The sequence below is a fragment of the Microcaecilia unicolor genome, chromosome 1 (genome assembly GCF_901765095.1).
Source record: "Microcaecilia unicolor chromosome 1, aMicUni1.1, whole genome shotgun sequence".
In the NCBI taxonomy this organism is placed as follows: Eukaryota; Metazoa; Chordata; class Amphibia; order Gymnophiona; family Siphonopidae; genus Microcaecilia; species Microcaecilia unicolor.
Genome location: NC_044031.1, coordinates 728,358,854 through 728,380,297, shown reverse-complemented (window position 1 = coordinate 728,380,297; position 21,444 = coordinate 728,358,854).

Here is a 21,444-nt window from a genome sequence, read left to right as displayed (position 1 = left end):
CCGTAACCAGGCGGTAATGACCTACACGCCAAATGCCACTTGGCGCGTGTCTGTTATGTGCTCCTGAAAATAAAAAATTATTTTTCAGACGCATGTACCTGATGTGCACCAAAAATGAAATTACCGCAAGAGCCATGCGGTAGTCGGGCGGTAACTCCATTGGAACGCATTGGGTGCGCGTAGATGCTTACGCACCTTAGTAAAAGGGTCCCTATGTAACTTCATGGAGTGTCCCTTAATCTTTGTGATTTTTGAAGGAGTACACAATCGATTCACGTTTACCTGTACCACTCCAATAAGAATTTTATAGACCTCAATCATATCCCCCCTCAGCCATCTTTTCTCCAAGCTGAAGAACCCTAACCTCTTTAGCTTTTCCTCATATGAGAGTTGTTCCATCCCCTTAATCATGTTAGGTATTATTAGGAAAGGAATGGAAACCAAAAATGAGGACATTATAATGCCTTCGTATCGTTCCATGATGTTACCGCACCTCGAATATTGTGTGCAGTTCTGGACACTGCATCTCAAAAAATATACGGTGGAATTAGAAAAGGTAAAGAGAAGGGCGACAAAAATGATAAAGGGTATGGGATGACTTCCCTACGATGAAAGGGAATGCATCAGAAGTCTGAAATGATATATAAAAAATATGTAATGCAACAGGACTTATGTAATTTATAAGAAAAATGATACAATGTGCAGTTAAAAGCTATATCTGAATATAAAAATTGAAAATCATAAATTGAAGAAATACATATATAAGATATAATAGATCAGAAATCTGAAACAATATATATGATATATAATATGACAGGACTCTTGTATTCTATGAGAAGATGATACAATGTGCAGTTAAAAATGTGAAGATCATAAATGAAAGAAATGCTATGTAGTGTGCATTTATGTATGACCTAAATCTGTATGTAATTAATTAAAGTAGTGAAAAGATGATGTGTGCAAAGCAAAAATAAGAAAATATATTACTGACCTGTAAACAACTTCAAAACAAAATCATCAAAAAGATAAAATCATGAAGATAAAATGGCAGTAAAAATAAGATGGTCTGTGGAAAGAAGAAAAGAGAAGGGATATGCCACATTTAGAACCAAAATGGCTGAAGGAGAAGGACGCAGAAATGGATGGCAGAGAGTGTATAGTGAAACACATCAAACATATGTGAATAAGAAAATAAGAAAAGAACAAAAGATGCCTAATTTAAAGCAATTCCTAACATAGAAAATTCGTAATGTGGAAAAACAGGTGAAAAACCGCAGCGCATAGAAATGAAACAGATAGCAATAAAAAAACAAGACCAATGTCCAACCCGATAAAATGTGTGATAATGACCAAAATGCCGTAAGCCGGATTGGAAATGTGAGAAAGGTGCCACATGAACAGGAGAAGCAGAAAGCCACGTGTGAATGGAAATTGAAACTGGAAAAAACAAGCAAAAGAAGCCACCTTTAGTGAAAGAAAAAGCCATGACTGTGAAAAACCCAGACGGATAATATCAAAGGAACAAGTGTGACCAAAAAAGTGAAAGAGTAAAATACGCCAGAAGCCATATAATATAGGTGACGGGGGGAAAAAGAAGAAATATTTCTTCTGAACTGAGAATGTCTTGTACTGTCTTACCTTTAAAAAGACTGTTGAGTATTTCCGCTACTTGATAATAAGACAAATTGTGCCTTTCAAAAGCTGGAGATCTTGAGTAGGCAACTAATCAAACATATAAATGGCAAGTGACCAACTCACCTGCAAATGCGCAGTAGAGACTTCCCTCTCTGTCCCGCCTTCGCGTCAAGATGTGATGATGTCAGAGGGCGGAAATGGAGTCAAAGTCACTGTCGGACGCTGCCGCTGGAGCCTGGAAACGAACATTGTGCGCACCATCCTCCACCCTCCCCCCATCCCCGCCGCCGCTCCCGCCCCCCTCCATATCGGGCCCCCTGCACTGACCTGACAGCGTCTCTCACCTCTGTGTGGAAGCGCTGCAGGCAACAGCAGAGCGATCTGCTGCTGCCTGCAGCGCTTTCACACTGAGGTGAGAGGCGCTGTCAGGTCAGTGCAGGGGGCCCGGCACGGAGGGGGGCGGGAGTGGCGGCGAGGAGGGTAGCTGGAAATCTCGCCCGTTTTAACGGGCTTAACGGCTAGTATATAAATAAAAGTGCGCCAAAAGAGATGGGGAGATGTCATGTCACATGTGCGTGACATAGGAACTATGTGGGAAAAATGAAAAATTGGGCAAATGATATAAAAAAGGGGAGTGCTAAATAACGCTACACGGATGGAAAAAAACTGAAAACAAAACATAGTGAGAGTGTTTTAAAATCTATGTAAATATGACGTAAAAGCTATCTGAATGTGTGGATATGCAAATGTGTAATGAATAGTAAAAGACGTGAATGACGTACTGAAAAACAAAAGACAATGACTAGAAATGAAAAGGAAAAAAACATGTGTTATAGATGCTGAAGGCGGGATATATAAATGTGTTGTGGATAGTCAAAGACGTGGGTAACGTACCTAGAGCCAAACAGACAGAAGTGGGGGAAAAAAGGAAGAAGAAAGGGAAAAATGTGTGCTGCTGATACTGGAAAGTGGTATATAAAAAAGGAAACGAAAAGCGAAACCTAGGAAAGTGAAAAATGTGTTGGGTGGAGAAAGCGAACCTGACGTGAGTGAAACAGAATCATAAAATCGTCTGAAGAGTGGAAAGACGGAAAAGCAAATGCTGCTAGTAGAAAAAAATACACAAGAGTACAGAAAACTGTGGCTGGAGGAAAAGGGATACTGCAAACATCCGATAAACCTATTTCTGCACTATCCGTGTATATGAAAGGAAAATGATACCAAAAAGCATGCATGCAATGTTGATAAATCTATGGATACAAAAAACATTATCACTACACTGCACAACTAATATTCCGCCAAAGTCGCTATGCTCATATCAACCCTCTCCTGAAGTCACTTCACTGGCTCCCTATCCGTTTTCGTATACAATTCAAGCTCCTCTTATTGACCTATTAGTGCATTCACTCTGCAGCTCCTCACTACCTCTCCACCCTCATCTCTCCCTACACTCCTTCCCAGGAACTCCATTTACTAGGTAAATCTCTCCTAACTGCACCCTTCTCCTCCACCGCTAACTCCAGACTCCGTTCCTTTTATCTTGCCGCACCTTATGCCTGGAATAGACTTCCTGAGCCGCTACGTCAAGCTCCATCTCTGGCCGCCTTCAAATCCGGGCTAAAGGCCCACCTGTTTGATGTTGCTTTTGACTCCTAATTTTTCACTTGTTCGTAACCTTTATCTTGTCTTCCTCTCTTCAATAGTCTCTTATCCCTATGTGTCCTATCTGTCTGTCCTACCCTTATCTCTTATTTGTCCTGTCTGTCTGTCTGTCCTGAATTAGATTGTAAGCTCTCTTGAGCAGGGACTGTCTCTTCTTCATGTTCAATTGTGAAGCGCTGCGTACAACTGGTAGTGCTATAGAAATGATTTGTAGTAGTAGTAGTAGTACATTTAGTCATTATCACTTTTTGGGTGGGTTTGATTGCTTTGGTATTGATTGGCATTGCCAGTGCCTGTGAGCACCTGCATAATTTTCAATGGCATATATATGACATTAGACATTGCAGTGGGAAGGGGCCAGTTCCTGAGGTGGGGGGGGGGGGGCACATTTTGGTCTGCCACCCCTCCCCCAGCCGCTCTGCTACTCCTTACCCACTTTCACAGCAAATACCTTGGGGGTTTCTTTTAGTGAAATTGAGCATGCTCAGTTTCACTAAAAGGAGCGTGCTGGACGCGAGGGGAAGACAGTGCAGGGCAGGCAACGCGGTGGTGCCAGAGACCAGTGCTGGACAAGGCTTCAACTGGCGGGGGCTGGGGACCCCCGTCAGCAAAACCAGGGGCCCAGAGGAAATTTGGGGGGACCCAGGCCCCTGTGGCCCCACGTAGCTATGCCACTGATATGGAATGGTTTAGACTCATTTAGTCCACTTTTATTAAGGTTGCTTTGAATTGATTAAAGGTTTATATACAGTAATTGCCTCAGCATATGCTACTCAGTGCTTTTGGTATTATTTGCTTGTAGCATTTGGGTCTCTTATTTCTCTTGCTTTGGGAAACAAAGCCCAACCTGCCCACTTCCTTTCAGTGAAAAATGTATATCCATGAAGAATTGGCTGTTTTTCCTGTGCCATTGTGGCCTAGACAAGTCTGGACTTGCTCTATAGGCCTGATCAGAGATTTGACAGCAGAAGGAGTGATGAATGGGAAAAGTCGCACTGCTTGCTATGGCTGAGCGGGTTCAACTGTGCTGTCATCCATCAATGTGACAGTTAAAGAAATTCTGTACAAATTTATCTACAGGACAGCAAGCAGGCAGAAGGCAAGGCATATATCCTGCAAGCTGAAGGTGGAGATAACCAGAGAGAAACAGTAGGTCATTTACTTAGTAAGGAGTAAATCCATTTTCTCATACTGACCTGCAAGTTCTACAAAAACTAAAAATCATGGAATTACAGTGGTGAATTGAAAATGTGTGCTATTTTACTGGGAATATTCTCACATGTTTAATATTTTTTTATTTGCACACCTTGAGTATTGTGTGCAATTCTGGTCACTGTAAATTCTGTGTGGAAAATACCCCTAGGTGTATTCTCTAAAGTACACCTACATTTTATACAATAGACAATTTTCTGTGCTGTATATAGAATAACGCTGAGTGCCTCTCCACATAACTAAATATATTTGGGGCCATTTATGCCATGTTTTACTTGGCTTAAATCTTGATGCCTTTATATCGCTCCATGGTGCATCCGCACCTTGAGTACTGCGTTCAGTTCTGGTCACCGTATCTCAAAAAAGACAAAGTGGAATTAGAACAGGTTCAAAGAAGGGCGACCAAAACAATAAAGGGGATGGAACTCCTCTCATATGAGGAAAGGCTTATGAGGTTAGGACTCTTCCGCTTGGAAAAGAGATGTCTGAGGGGGGATATGATAGAGGTCTACAGAATCCTGAGTGGTGTAGAACGGGTAAATGTAAATTGATTTTTTACTCTTTCAAAAAGTACAACTAGGTTACACTCGAGGAAGTTACAGGGTACTACTTTTAAAACAAACAGGATGAAATATTCTTTTTACTCAATGAATAATTAAGCTCTGGAACTCATTGCCAGCGGTTAGTGTATCTGGGTTAAAAAAGATTTGAAACCGAAACAAAAAAGGAGGTAAAAACCCTCACGGAACCGTGAGATATGAAACAAAAAGTGAGGAGAGTGAATAAGGATACCAAAAAATTGTTTATTCACATGAAAAAATACAAAATAATGTAATCTGCATTAAAAATGACCCGACACGGCCGTGTTTCGGCCCAAAGGCCTGCCTCAGGGGTCTTTGTAACCTGAATAGAACAATAAAACAAATGAAGGATATTGTTACAAATATATTGTAGTCATGAATGTGGTGAATGAAACAACAGACATTAGCTAAATGTATACCATAAATGAACTAACAAACAAACGGAAAATTATCTGTGATTCAATCTATTAACATAACACTGGGTAATGAAAGTCGAATATATGTGTGAAGTTTAAAAAAGTCTCTTTTTTTATATAAAAAATGTTTTTTGAACAATTGTGGATTGTTAGAGCACATGAATTATACTTTAAACGATACATTAATCTGTAAAAATGAACATTGTGTTTATATACAGGCTGTAAAAGAATGAAAAATGTGTGTTATTTATGTAATTAAAAATGTGATTAAAAAATTGAGAAATGTGTGTTATTTATGTAAATAAAAAATATAATTAAAAGTATATGGATTAATATATGAATATATGTATTTAAATAAATGAATATAAGAATATTTGTACATTTATAGTAAACATATATTAGTCTAGAATAATCATGACAATGAACCAAATCTTATGTATTTTCCACAACAAATTTAAATTGCTACAAACTAGCACATGAATATCATGAATTAATTATATCCAAAAGGAAAATTAAAAAAAAAAAAACTTAACTCATTTTAGAGTAAAGAATAAAATAAATGAATTGTAGAATACCTCGGTAAATATGACTTGGAATGTGTACTCCAAGGGAAGTAATAAAACGAAACTCTCTTGGGTCTGTATATATAAGGATAAAAGTAATGCAAAAATAATTAATAAAATACAGAAAAAACAAAATGCTTGTATAGAATGAAGCGTATAAAATAATGCTGGATGAAGCAGTAAAAAAGGTCTTTATTGTGATATCGTGTACCTGAGAAAAGGTTAATGTAAAACAAACGCTAAATTGAAGGAGCTAGGCGCTAAGTAAAGGAACATTAAATAAGTAACGATAAATAATGTAGACTGGATAAACTAACAATAGAATAGAATTACCCATTTTATAATGATGTTCATTTATCCAAAAACACCTGTGTAACTTAATATAGGAGTAGACTAATGGTTAGTGCAGCGGGCTTTGATCCTGGTAACCTGGACTCAATTCCCACTGCAGCTCCTTCTGACCTTGGGCAAGTCACTTAGGGACCCTTTTACTAAGCCGCGTGTCTACACGCGCCCAATGCGCACCAAAATGGAGTTACCGCCCGACTATCACGTGGCTCTTGAGGTAATTTGCATGGGATAAACATAAAGGAATCCTGTTCAGAAGGAATGGATCCTCAGAAGCTTAGCAGAGATTGGGTGGCAGAGCCGGTGGTGGGAGGCTGGTCTAGTGGTTGGGAGGCAGGGCTAGTGCTGTACAGACTTCTACGATCTGTGGCCTGAAAATGGCAGATGCAAATCAAGGTCAGGTATACACATAAAGTAGCACATATGAGTTTATCTTGTTGGGAGAATGGATGGACCGTACAGGTCTTTCTCTGCCATCATCTACTATGTTACTATGTTAATGTGTACAGTACTGCGTACATCTAGTAGCACTAAAGAACTGATTAGTACTAGTAGTAGTAAATACCAATTTACCCAAGTAATAGGGCTATTTGGGGAACCTGGATTCCTATGTGGATGCACATTAATGTGATGCCCATACTTTTGATGTTGAGGTTGTTGTTTAAAATGTCAATAAAGATATTTGAACTTAAAAAAAATTGCCCTATTTGAGTGGCATTTTAGAAAGGGTATACAACTCAGAACTGAGATGTCTAGGACAGGATGTTTCAAGTTCTGTTAGCATTTTAGAACAGAACCTGCTGATATAGAGCCTGTTCTAAGGTGCTTGGAGAAATGGACATTTTATGCTCCACTTATGTGCAGCAGAAGCATCCCTTTGAGAAATATAAACATCTTACATATCAACAGGTACAACATGACAACATAAATGTGTATGTGCTGGCATTTCAGAAGATCCATGCTTAGGTGCCAGCACACACACATGTATGCTAACCATTGTAGAAACATATGTCTATGTTTTCCAATGCTGTCATAGAGCCCACTATCCTTGGCCACTATTGCTTTTAAGGAAAGGCATGAAACACTAGAAAATTAAGGGGCAACCTCCTTTAATCCCTCCAGTGGAGCGCTAGATGCAGTAAACATTTTTCTGAAACCTAGACATTCTGGGGAGCTGGTGTAGATCTTGATGTCCATCTTTTTGGACATAGACATATCCTTTTATTCCCTGCAATGTGCTTACCCAGCCCCGTAGCACCAACCACAGCACTCTGCTTAGCCCTCCCCCTTCCACTCCCTGTCCACCTTCTGAGGAGACATAACCAATGGAAACTTTAAATGCCCGCCCCTTCCCCCGCTGCTCACCAACACTGCCCACAACTCAGCACACCAAAATCCACCCCCAAACTACCAACCCCTCCTGCAACACTACTATTTCCCCACTGAGCTTTCTGCCCATCACTGCTCACTACAACCCTAGCAGCCCAATTACCTCTTTACGGCGCTTCTGCCTGTCACTGCCTTTCAACAACCACACCCTGCGACATTCTCCGTCAAAGATACACAGCACAGCACTACTCGACACCCCTCCCCCCCCCGACTACCACACCATGGTCTGAAGAAACCATCTGTCACTCAACTACCCAACTCAGCCTCGTAGGGAAACCTCTCACTGTGCAGCCCGCACCAAATCAAACACCCCAGTTCCACTCACTACCAGCCAACTGGAACTGCTCATCTACACGGCAACCGACAGATCGCAAAACTGCCAGCAAGCCCCTGCCAACACTGAGGGACCTGATGACAATCCCCACAAGACCAGGTAACAAATGGCCTACAAATGGGCTCTGCCACCAATCTCCCACTGCCCCTCTTCCTCACAAAAACAAACTCCCTTCCCACTTAGCTACAACTCATAAGCTGCCTCTAAAACATTGCCACGCCCCCAACCAATTCTCATCCCACCCTTGTGCCTTACCAACTCCCAACTCAAATCCTACACAACCTAACCCCAACCCCTTTTAACCCACCCTTGCCTGAGCCATTTCCTAATGCAATATACTTCCCACTTCCCACTCCCTCCCCATAGCCTACTCACACCCACCCCAATAATATAAAACCCATCCCCCTTACTATGCCAGCTCTGGGGGGAGGGGCTCAGCCAACGTTATCTGCCCTCCATATTAAATGGAAGGCCCCTTTATTGTCACGTCTGTGGCCGTGACCCCTCTGAGACTCACCTTATTTCCTGTGGTCAGCTTCTGAGCTGGCTTCTGTCTGTTCTTTGTGAGTTAGTTCTGTCTCTGTGTGCTGCCTGTATTAGATTGTCGGTGTGCTGTCACCCGTTCCAGATTTCAGCTCAGTCCAGTCCGGATCTTCCAGGCTGCCCGACCCTTAGTTGCCTGGTGATTGTTGTACCTGAGTCTCAGCTGCCTGCTGGGCTTATTAGCAATTTGGAACCTCTCTGCCTTTGCCTTTGCATTGCGTCTAAGGCCCTGGTGTGTTGGTGCTTGTTGCACTTCTGCTAGTCCGGTTGTTGCCTGTTTCTAGTTAGTCTGTGTTTAGTTTAGGTTTGCTTGCTTTCCTTGCCTGGTTTCTTGTTTGTAATTCTGTGTTTAGTTTCTGTTTGTCTGTGTTCTGGCTTTGGGGCTGCTTGAAGTCTTAGTTCTGTGTCTTGTTAGTCAGTGTTTGTTCCCTGTTTATTGGCTGTTCTGCAGCTTTCTGTTCTGCCCTGTAGCTTTCCCTTCCTTGCCCAGTCTCCTGCCTTGCTGCCCATGTTCCTCCCTTTCCCCTCTGACCCTCAGTCCCTGTGCTGCCTTGCTGTTATCCAGTCCTGCCCTGTCCAGCAAGTCCTGCCGGCCACCTGAAGCCCAGAGCTCTACTCTGGGTGAAAAGTGGCCAAGTGCAGGTGAAGCCTAACTGCTTGCCTGAGATTTGCCTAGTCTCCAGTGTGGGGTGGTTTTGCCTGCCACTGCTGCTCCTCGGCAGTGGCCCAAGGGCTCATAACCCAGTTCCTGCTTTGAGAACGTGACATTTATCTACTTCATTTTGGTATGAACTGCACTTCTGCTAGTTATCCATGGCCCTTCCAGGTCTTTTTTTTTCTGTGAATACTGAACAGAAGAATTTGTTTAGTGTTTCTATCAATCTTCATCATTTTTAGTGATAGAATCCACTTATAGCTTTCCTCTTTTCCAAAAAATTTTAAGTCTTTGGCCATCTTTTCTTCTTCCTTTGCTTTTGTTTTCCTGATTTATTTCTTTGTCTCCCTCAGCTTTACCTGATTGATGATTTAAATCTTTGTAAACATTTTCTTATATTACTTTGGGATGTTTGTATTTTACAATTCGTATTATTCATACTTGGGTTTGGCATTCAAAATGACTTATGTATTTACTACTGGATACTGAGAGGGAAATTCTATTACAGGGCACCCTACAGGAGTCTATTCTATATAGGAATTTAGGTGACTGTGGTAACATGAACTAGGGTGGGGGCTGGAGCCCAAGTAAGACAGAACCACACAGCAGTTGCAGACAAAGAAAAATAACATTTATTAAAGCTGTAAGTCTGGGGCCCTGTTCTAGCACTACGGAAATGATAAGTAGTAGTAGTAGTACTCACAGGGAAGGAAAAAAAAAAAGCAATATAAAACTAGTCCATAATGCAACAATATCCTTGTGTGGACGTGTCCTACAAGGCCACTGTGTACCTTACTATCTCTCAGCACAGTAGCACACTTTACTTCTTCCTGGCCCAGTTTCTCAAGTACTCAGGTCAAAACACAAAATCTGCAAGCTCCAAGTGAGGCTTGACCTTCCTGACTGTACCAGTGGCAATTCACAAATAGAGGGTAGAGGCATATGCCATGGGGCATCATTGCTGCTTCTTTCTGGGCCTCCTTAACTTGGCAGTGTGCCTAGATTTATGATTCCTAGTTCCTGCTCTTCTTGCTTCACCCCTCTTGTTACAAGAAATAATTAATACTTGGGGAAATTGCTCCAGAGCGCTTGCTAATATTTATATTTTAAGAGCAGGCGCTGTATTTATAAGTTTTAGGATATATATATATTGAATTTATCCTCCACCACTTACCTATAAGGTAAGAAATTATATTTTTGTGTTTTACATTAACCTGAACTGCATAAGATTTAGGAACTTGTGCTCAAACCATGGCGCTAAGCTTTTAAAGCGACCCTACTACCAGAACATAAAAAGAGAGGGACCTTTTAATTAGCTCTAGAAAGGTTTATTTACAATACTGGTTTCAGTAATTGCAGTGAGAGGTAGTTCTTGCAGAGAATCTGTGCTTTAAAGCAAGGCAACAGGTTTAAATATGAATTATAGTTAACTTACAAGTCCTTGTTACAAAGCATGCTGTGGTCCAGCTGATTGATGAGCAGCATGAGGTAAGCACATGGTTAATGTGTGGCAGCTTACTGAGCATTAATTGTAAGGTACAATTCCTACCCTGCAAGTTCTTCAGAAACATCCTCTTCTGTGAATGTATAATATCAAATTGAAATAGATTCCAAACAGCATTCAACCCCCTCTATCCACCCATTCCTCCACTGTCAAACTGCCAGGCCGTTAGTGTATGCTAATTCCCACGTTAGCACAGCTTAGTAAATAGGCCCCCAAATGAATGAATATGTTTCTCTTTCCTACACACACATTCTGTGGCATACACATTTCCTGCCCATCTCTTTTCCTCACAGTGGTAATGATATATATTCTGCATTCAAGCTGTTATTTGCTTAATTTATGTCCGCCTGGATTTTATTTGGATGCAAACCAAGTTATTTTTAACACTGAATACAAAAGATTCATACAAAATCTGCCAAGGGTATAACTTGCACCATTGGTTAACATAACAGCCTTGTATCTTTGTGAACTAGACAACCATGTGCAAGATGCAGTCAGTTAGGAAAGAAACTTTGTGCTTTATTAAATAGTATTCATAAGTACTTAAAATCCTTAATGTATTACATAAGACCTTTAGGAGTCCTTATACTAAAGCTACAGGTTAAAAATCACTGCCATGAGGCATGCTCAGGCATTACACGCAGTTGTGGGATTGGCACATGCTACTTAAATGCTAAAAAAATAGAATTTATTTTTTAGCCTTGGGGGCAGCTCTGGAGGCAGAGAATAAATGTATTTTGTGCTAATTGGTTAGCGCTTGGTTAGCGCAGTTACATTACAGTACACTTAGGAGCCCTCTTATAAAGTAGCAGTAGGGCTACTGTGCATGTAGCATGCACCAGATTGACACTCTGGAGGAGTGGCCTAGTGGCTAGAGCACTGCTCTTGAAACCCAGAGGTGGCCAGTTCAATTCCCACTGCTGCTCCTTGTGATCTTGGGCAAGTCACTTAACTCTCCATTGCCTCAGGTACAAAGTTAGATTGTGAGCCCTCCTGGGACAGAGGAATATCCAGAGTACCTGAATGTAACTCACCTTGAGCTACTACTGAAAAAGGCGTGAGCGATATCTAAATAAATAAATAATAGTTAACATGGCAGCAATATTGAAGTTGGTGCATGCTGTTTCCTGTGGTAGAAAATGTTTTTCTATTTTCTACTGCGGGAGGGGGGTGTTCCCGGCGGTAATCGGCAGCCACATTGGCACATGATCCGTGAGTATTGCGCATGAGCTGCTTCCGCTGGGTCGATGGGTGACAGTAAAGGTTCAGGCAGTAAATTGGACATAACTTAATACATTTCTTGATTAGCTTTTGAAGGTTGCCTACTACTACTACTACTATTTAGCATTTCTATAGCGCTACAAGGCATACGCAGCGCTGCACAAACATAGAAGAAAGACAGTCCCTGCTCAAAGAGCTTACAATCTAATAGACAAAAAATAAATAAAGTAAGCAAATCAAATCAATTAATCGGCAGCCACATTGGCACATGCTCCGTGAGTATTGCGCATGAGCTGCTTCCGCTGGGTCGATGGGTGACAGTAAAGGTTCAGGCAGTAAATTGCTATGCACTACCTGTAATGCTAGCGCATGGCCATTTACTGCTCCAATTGAAAAAAACTTTTTTTCCCAGCTGCGGTAAAAAATGGCCCAGTGTGTGCCAGAAACACACGCCCACACTACCACAGGCCACTTTTGACTGTGGCTTAGTAAAAGGACTCCTTATAATTAGCATGTGGTTAGCGCCTAACCACTACTCACTTGCCCTGTCCTTATCCTCACCTCCTTATTCCCTTACCCTTAATTGCTCTGTCTGTTTGCCTGTTTTAACTAGATTGTAAGCTCTTTGAGCAGGGACTGTCTTTTTGTGTATGGGGAAATCAACATGTGGCTATTCATACAAAAAAATTAAAAATGGGGCTATTTTACCTCCATGCTAAAAGTGGCTTCAGCGTGCGGGAAAGACTTGTACTGAGGATAATGCAAGACACTTTTTAGTGCAACTTGGTAAAAGAGCCCCTTAGGACTACAAATTAGGGAGATATCTATTCAGCTTCAGTCACAGATTAAAAGTTTGGGAGTCACATTAAATTCAACACTGTTTTTGGAAAATTGTGAGTCTCATTTACACTTTTTTAAAAAGTTGTAGTTGATGAGACAGATTTCTTTTTTAAGGACAAATGGTGATTTCACGCAGTCAGTGCAGTCACATTTACGTGACTGTAATATATCTATATATCTATATCTACTACTACTACTACTACTACTATTTAGCATTTCTATAGTGCTACAAGGCATATGCAGCGCTGCACAAACATAGAAGAAAGACAGTCCCTGCTCAAAGAGCTTACAATCTAATAGACAAAAAATAAAAAATAATCAAATCAAATCAATTAATGTGAACGGGAAGGAAGAGAGGAGGGTAGGTGGAGGCGAGTGGTTACAAGTGGTTATGAGTCAAAAGCAATTTTAAAGAGGTGGGCTTTCAGTCTAGATTTAAAGGTGGCCAAGGATGGGGCAAGACGTAGGGGCTCAGGAAGTTTATTCCAGGCGTAGGGTGCAGCGAGACAGAAGGCGCGAAGTCTGGAGTTGGCAGTAGTGGAGAAGGGAACAGATAAGAAGGATTTATCCATGGAGCGGAGTGCACGGGAAGGGGTATAGGGATGGACGAGTGTGGAGAGATACTGGGGAGCAGCAGAGTGAGTACATTTATAGGTTAGTAGAAGAAGTTTGAACGGGATATGAAAATGGATAGGGAGCCAGTGAAGGGTCTTGAGGAGAGGGGTAGTATGAGTAAAGCGACCCTGGCGGAAGATGAGACGGGCAGCAGAGTTTTGAACAGACTGGAGGGGGGAGAGGTGACTAAGTGGAAGGCCAGCAAGAAGCAGATTGCAGTAGTCTAAACGAGAGGTGACAAGGGTGTGGATGAGGGTTTTGGTAGAGTGCTCGGAAAGAAAGGGGCGGATTTTACGGATGTTGTAAAGAAAGAAACGACAGGTCTTGGCAATCTGCTGGATATGAGCAGAGAAGGAGAGAGAAGAGTCAAAGATGACCCCAAGGTTTCGAGCTGAGGAGACAGGGAGAATGAGAGAGCCATCAACAGAAATAGAAAACGGGGGGAGCGGGGAGGTGGGTTTGGGGGGGGGGGGGAATGAGAAGCTCGGTTTTGGTCATATTTAATTTCAGGTGGCGTTCAGACATCCAGACAGCAATGTCAGACAAGTAGTAGAACGCCGATTATCAAGACTATCCTCTGCAGAGGGTGGTCCAGATAATCATAAATCCGTATAATTGAACATATAAAATTACAGTAAAGAATGCAAGATTACAGCATTGCTTATTAAACAGTTTTATTTTCATCAATATGTTTGCAGAAAAAAGTATAAAATACAGTAGTACTAATTTGAAAAAAAGTACAGTTGTTATATGTAAAGTAAGGTTGTTTCCTCTGCTGTATCCACGCAAAAGCTAGGCAGAAAGGGCTTTTTTTCTGCTGCGTATGAGTCAGGAAAGGGCCGGAAAAGGAAAGGACAGGGCTTTTCTCTGCGTGGATTGCGAGGATTAGCTGGGAAGGTATTGACAGGTAATGGGTCTGGATAGTTGGAAATCCAGATGATTGGCATTCAACTGTATATATTAATGTGCCTGTATCATACCTACCCTATCCGACCTTAACATCACATTGTATTTGTTCCCCTACTGGACTTGGCGATCGCTTTTACGGTAGTATCCTGCTTATTTTTGAAAGAGAAAAACGCCTATAGTGCAACCTAAATCGGGAGATAGACGTTTATCTCGCAAAGGCGCCCAAATTGGTATAATCGAAAGCCGATTTTGGGCGTTTCCAACTGCACTCCGTCGCGGAAACGAATAAAGTTGACGTGGGCGTGTCGGAGGCGTGGTGGAGGCGGAACTGGGGCGTGGTTATCAGCCAAGTAGAGATGGGCGTCTTTAGCTGATGATTGAAAAAAAAAGGCGTTTTTACCACAATTTTGGGTTACTTTATTTGGACCCTTTTTTTTCACAAACAAGTCCCAAAAAAGTGCTCCAACTGCCCAGATGACTACTGGAGGGAATCGGGGATGACATCCCCGGACTCCCCCAGTGGTCACTAACCCCCTCCCACCAAAAAACCCCACTTTACAAACTTTTTTTCCAGCCTGTATGACAGCCTCAAATGCCGTACCCACCTCCATGACAGCAGAATGTGTTCGATCCTGTCACAGCCTTCCCTGGGTCAGATGTGGCTCTCGGGTGCAGTACAGGGTCACATCAGCATTGCATTGTGGTGGGTGTAGGGTATTGGGCTCCGTGATTTCATTAGCTTCTGTTACAGTCTCACGATGTTGGTAGTTGGTAGGCTCTTCTCCCATGGTGCTTTTTCCCCTGCCTACTGGGTCAGAGTGTGCCCTGTTGTGTTTCCTGTTGTAGTCCATGCGGTAGTGGCCATTTTTGTAAGCCAGTTTTAGTTCCCTTTCCTGTGTTAGCCACGTTACAGAACTTAGTTCTTCCCTTGAATGTGGCTGAAAGAGGGCATTGTACAGTATTCTGCCAGCTCTGACCTACTGCTCATCTCAGTACCAGGGAGACTCGTTGCCAGTGGGGCACAACCTCTGATCTGCAGTTAACTGTGAGTAAACGTGCTTATTCCAATAAAGGACTTTTTCGGAGAGATTAGTCTTCAGGTGTCAACTGGTGTGCCAATGTTATAGAGCAGCAACAAGTCCTAGAGGCCTGCGTGTATGCAGGTCCCTGGAGCACTTTTAGTGGGTACCGCAGTGCACTTCAGCCAGGTGGACCCAGGCCCATCACCCCTACCTGTAACACATGTGCTGGTAAATGGGAGGCCTCCAAATCCCACTCTACCCACATGTAGGTGCCCCCTTCACCCCTAAGAGCTATGGTAGTGTTATACATTTGTGGGTAGTGGGTTTTGGGGGAAGGGGGTTGGGAGCTCAGCACCCGTGGTAAGGGAGCTATGTGTGTGGGAGCTTTTTCTGAAGTCCACCGCACTGACCTAGGGTGCCCAGTTGGTGTCCTGGCATATCAGGGGGGCCAGTGTACTACGAATCCTGGCCCGTCCCACGACCAAATGGCTCGAATTAGGACGTTTTTGAGCTGGGCGTTTTTAGTTTCCATTATCGCTAAAAAAAACAAACACCCAGCTCAAAAACGTCCATTTTTTCGAAAATACGGTTCGGCCCGCCCCTTCACGGACCCGTTCTCGGAGATAAACGCCCGTGGATATAGGCGTTTCCATTTGATTATGCGCCTCTACGTAAACCACATTGAGCCTGCAAATAGGTGGGAAAATGTGGGGTACAAATGTAATAAATAAATAAATATATAGTTGGGATTGCCTATGAAACTTCTGTTAGAAGCTTTGGGGTCCTTTTACTAAGCCGTGTAAGCGTCTACACGAGCCCAATGTGCACCAAAATAGAGTTACTGCCCCGCTACTATGTGGCTCTTGCGGTAATTTCATTTTTGGCATGCATCTGATACGCGCATCTGAAAAATAATTTTTGTTTTCTGACACACATATTGGGTGCGCGACAAGTGGCATTTGACATGCATAGGTCATTACCGCCCGGTTACTGTGTGAGTCTTTACTGCTAGGTCAATGGCTGCCGGTAAGGACTCAGACCCAAAATGGACATGCTGTAATTTTTATTTTGACACACATCCATTTTCAGCAAAAATTTACAGGTGCGCTGAAAAATGATTCTGCGTGTGCCCAAAACACGCGTCCACACTACTGCAGGCCATTTTTCAGCGCGCCCTTATAAAAGGGCCCCTTGAATTGGTGGAGAACATGGTGGCAAAGATAATTACAAGACAACCTATGCAGCCGGCTTCTCCTACTTAAGTGCACAACTATGGAATGGGCTGTGAAAACAATCTATGACCACTTGAACTTCAGGAAATCACTAAAAACCAACCTCTTCAAAAAGGCCTACCCCAACGACCCTATCTAACCCTCTTCACCTACCAACACAGCATGACTATGACCGAACAGGACAACACGCAATCTTCATCCATTCTGGCCCTCCACTTATACCTCATATGATCACTATACAACTTTGTATTTGTTAACTACCGACTGGGCAAATGCCTTTGACGGTACTATGTAAGCCACATTGAGCCTGCAAATAGGTGGGAAAATGTGGGATACAAATGCGACAAATAAATAAATAAATCTGTAGGGGTAAAAGGAGTAAGACTTCTTAACTCTGTGACATAGCCAGAGAGCGGGAAAAAAATTAGTGCAAATTTTTTTTTTTTTTACTACACGTTGGTAAAATACTCCAGCCTTTCAAGGTAAGACTTCTCTACTTGAGTTAAACACTGGTTTTCATTTTAAGTAACTGAAATGATTTCCCATTGATAAATGATTGTTGTATGAAGAATCAGTAAAAGAAAAAAAAAAAGGGTAATAATGCTCCAGCACTATTGTCATGCCAAAAGTACGCAGGTTAAGGAAAAGGACTGGCCAAAAAGAAGGGCAAATCAGAAACGTGATAGCAGCCAGTGAACAATGTGAAGAGCAGACATCTCTTTAATAGTGCTTAAACTGTCTGCTTCTTGACACAATGCTAGTGCTCTGCTTGCTTGGCTGACAACATGGAAAGTCAGTCTTCCCCCCTGTTTTTCCACTGTGGTCTTCTCTGTCTCTAATGTAGCCCTTCTGAGCCATTTAATTGCATTCCAAATCTAGGGATTAGACTGTCAGGAACAATGATCACATAACTACTATTGTGATCATCGGGGCCATTTGTGCAGGCCATGGAGGTGAAAACCTTTTAAACTTTAGTGGAAGTGGGGGGGGCAGGGAAGAGAAAAAGCATTTCAGCTGTCACATTGTAATGCCTTTTTATAAGCCCAATTTACTACACTCTCCTCCCCCTCCCCCCAGGCTTTGCCCTCCTTATACATTGCCATATTCACACAATAAGGCTATTCATAACAAAGTTTGCTGAGGAAAGTTAGGGCAGCAGGGTCAGAGGGCTATGAACTTTGATCTATGGATTCAGATTTGGCAGCCTTAAATAAAGCTCCTGCTTCAGCAGGCTTCTTGATTAACCTAATAAGAATTACACAAGGAGTGCTGTGATCTTAGCACTGCATCAGATTAGCTGCCTAGACCTTGTTCTATGAAGCCGAAAAAGCTCATCAAGCAGTATAATGAGAACAGGAAGACAAGAGGTGTTGAAGAAAAGGTCTTCAGCTTCTGTTTTAATTAGCTAAGTAATATTTGGGATGAAAGTTACCTGGGAGTGCTGCATCTTTTTTTTGTTTTTTTTAACAGCTGCAAAAGTGAGAAAAATGTGTTAACACAAAGAAAGTCTGTTCTTAAACTCTGGGTTTTTTTTTTTTTGGGGGGGGGGGGGGGGGTTGAGTTTGCTGGGCCTCATGTTTTGTCTTTCAGTGAAATACATTGCTTTCCTAGGAAGAATCACTGGGGTTGAATAAATTGTAAGCACTTCTATGTGAACTTGGGATAGAAAGAAAAAAAAAGATTTAAAAGATTATTGTTTAGAAAGAACATTATAATTATATAAAAACTGCCCCTTTGTTAGATTTGTTTCTTAACTAGCTGAGACCTGTTGGAATGCCAATTGATAATGTTTTACTCATGTTGGGAGGGTCAGTGTTTTGTAAAGATAAATTGGAGGGGTGGAGATTATCCCTTTCACCCCTAATCTTTGCTAGAAGGGTAAAACCTAATCCCCACTGTGCAGAAGATGCATTTTTCTCACACATATACTTTCTCTCTCTCTCTCTCTCTCTCTATCTCTCTCTCTCTCTCTCTCTCTTTCTCTTTTCCCACATACTTTCTCCTCCCTGATCCTAGCAATGTTTTCTGTTTCCATCCATCAGTCCAGCCTTTTATCCTCCTCCCTGATCATAGGACCCAGCTCTGTGGGTGCTTAAGAGTCCCCAATATTTATTTATTTATTGCACTTGTATCCCACATTTCCCCACCTATTTGCAGGCTCAATGTGGCTTACAAAGACCTGTTATGGCATCACCATTTCAGGGTACAAGAAATACAATTGGTGTTACAAAGATATCAAGGTTAACAAGTCGATCTAGTCAAGCAATTATGGAAAAAAGACAGTCGGAGTAAGGGAGGAGTGGTGTTTTTTGTGGTTAGTTATGGATTCTAGTGATAGGCTTTGTTGAGGTTTTCAGCGATTTGCGAAAGTTAGTTATTTCGTTAATCGTTTTCAAGTGAGTTGGTAGTGGATTCCACAGCTGTGTGTTGAACGAATTCCTTGATTGTGTACAGGAAGATGTAATTTCCATTGGGTTTAGCACCTCCAACAATTTTGAAAAATTGGCTCCTATATCCCTGATCCCTGATCCCAGAACTTCTCCACCCCTGGCTGACTTTGCTTTGAAAAGCAAAAGGATGGATGAACATCATCTACAACATCTATAAACTCATAAAAGCCTAAGTACCAGCAACGGCTACAAACTGTAGTGTCCACTACAATAATAGGATTGACTAACATACGAATATTACAACTGGATTTTATATATCGGAAGATTCGACATACTAGAAGCTATAATAATAGGCCCCGTTATTAAACCGTGCTAACGTTTGCTTAATGTGGGAAAAAGGCTTACCGCAAAACACGTTAAATGGTTTTCTGGTCAGTAAATGCTACATAAGTATTGCCATACTGGGAAAGACCAAAGGTCCATCGAGCCTAGCATCCTGTTTCCAACACTGGCCAATCCAGGTCAAAAATACCCGGCAAGATCCCAAAAATGTACAAAACATTTTATACTGCTTATCCCAGAAATAGTGGATTTTCCCCAAGTTCATTTAATAACGGTCTATGGACTTTTTCTTTAGGAAGCCGTCCAAACCTTTTTTAAACTCCGCTAAGCTAACCACCTTTACCACATTCTTTGGCAACGAATTCCAGAGTTTAATTACACGTTGAGTGAAGAAAAAGTTTCACCAATTCGTTTTAAATTTACTACATTGTAGCTTCATCACATGCCCCCTAGTCCTAGTATTTTTGGAAAGCGTGAACAGACGCTTCACATCTACTCGTTCAACTCCACTCATTATTTTATAGACCTCCATCATATCTCCCCTCAGCCGCCTTTTCTCCAAGCTGAAGAGCCCTAGCCGCTTTAGCCTTTCCTCATAGGGAAGTCATCCCATCCCCTTTATCATTTTCATTGTCCTTCTCTGCACCTTTTCTAATTTCACTATATCTTTTTTGAGATGCGGCGACCAGAATTGAACACAATATTCGAGGTGTGGTCGCACCATGGAGCGATACAAAGGCATTATAACATCCTCATTTTTGTTTTCCATTCCTTTCCTAATAATACCTAACATTCTATTTGCTTTCTTAGCCGCAGCAGCACACTGAGCAGAAGGTTTCAACGTATCATCAACGACGACACCTAGATCCCTTTCTTGGTCCGTGACTCCTAACATGGAACCTTGCGGTTTCTCTTTCCCACATGCATCACTTTGCACTTGCTCACATTAAACGCCATCTGCCATTTAGATGCTCAGTGTCCCAGTCTCGTAAGGTCCTCTTGTAATTTTTCACAATCCTCCCGTGATTTAACGACTAATTGTGTGTTATTTGTTTTGTAATTTTTGAGAAGGGGGCATGGAAGCACTATCCAGCTAGCACGTTCACATTAGGGTATGCTAACCAGGGCCGCTGAGAGACTGGGCCGGGCCCGGGGCAAGGCCGCCCCCCTTCGTCCGCCACCAGGCCAGGCCCCCTGCATTGAAATCACAGCGCCTCTCACCTCTGTGTGAAAGTGCTGCAGGCACCAGGCCAGCAGATTGCCTCCCTTCGGGCCTCCTTCCCTCCCTGTGTCCCGCCCTCATCTGATGTAATTTCTGCAAGGGCTGGACACAGGGAGGGAAGGAGGCCTGAAGGGAGGCGATCTGCTGCCCTGCTGCCTGCAGCGCTTTCACATGGAGGTGAGAGGCGCTGTGATTTCAATGCAGGGGGCCCGACCCGGTTGCAGACGGTCGATGACGGAGGGCAGGTGGGACTGCGGCGCAGGGCCCCCCTTGGAGGCCTGGGCCTGGGGATTTTGTCCCCCTGCCCCCCCTTCTCGATGGCCCTGATGCTAACTGGATAATGCGGGGTTAATGCAGGAGTAGTTAGCACCATCTATATAGGAGACGCTAAGTGCTCCCACACTAATTTTTTGCAAGTCCCATGTGCTAATGAACAATTTTAGTGTGGGATCTGCAAAAAAGAAAAGAAAATCCTTAAAATACTGGTGCCTTAAATATGGGCTTAGCCTGCAGGAAAGTCTCTCGTTAAAATCTGACAAGCCCAACAAAGAGCTAAAACTTTGAGATTGACAAATTTTCCAAAACTTGTATCGGTTGCTCCTATTATAACGTTTAAAAAGTATCTATCTGAGATACTAAGGATTCCAGAACAAACCTATTCACCAGTTTCTAAGATATTTTATTTACCACCATACAAAAAACAAAGCACTAACCAAGTGGATGAAGGAGCAGAAGTTTCATTTGATATATTGAATCTTAAACCAGCAACTTTAATAGTGTCTTTTGTACTGGAACCAGATCGTGATTGG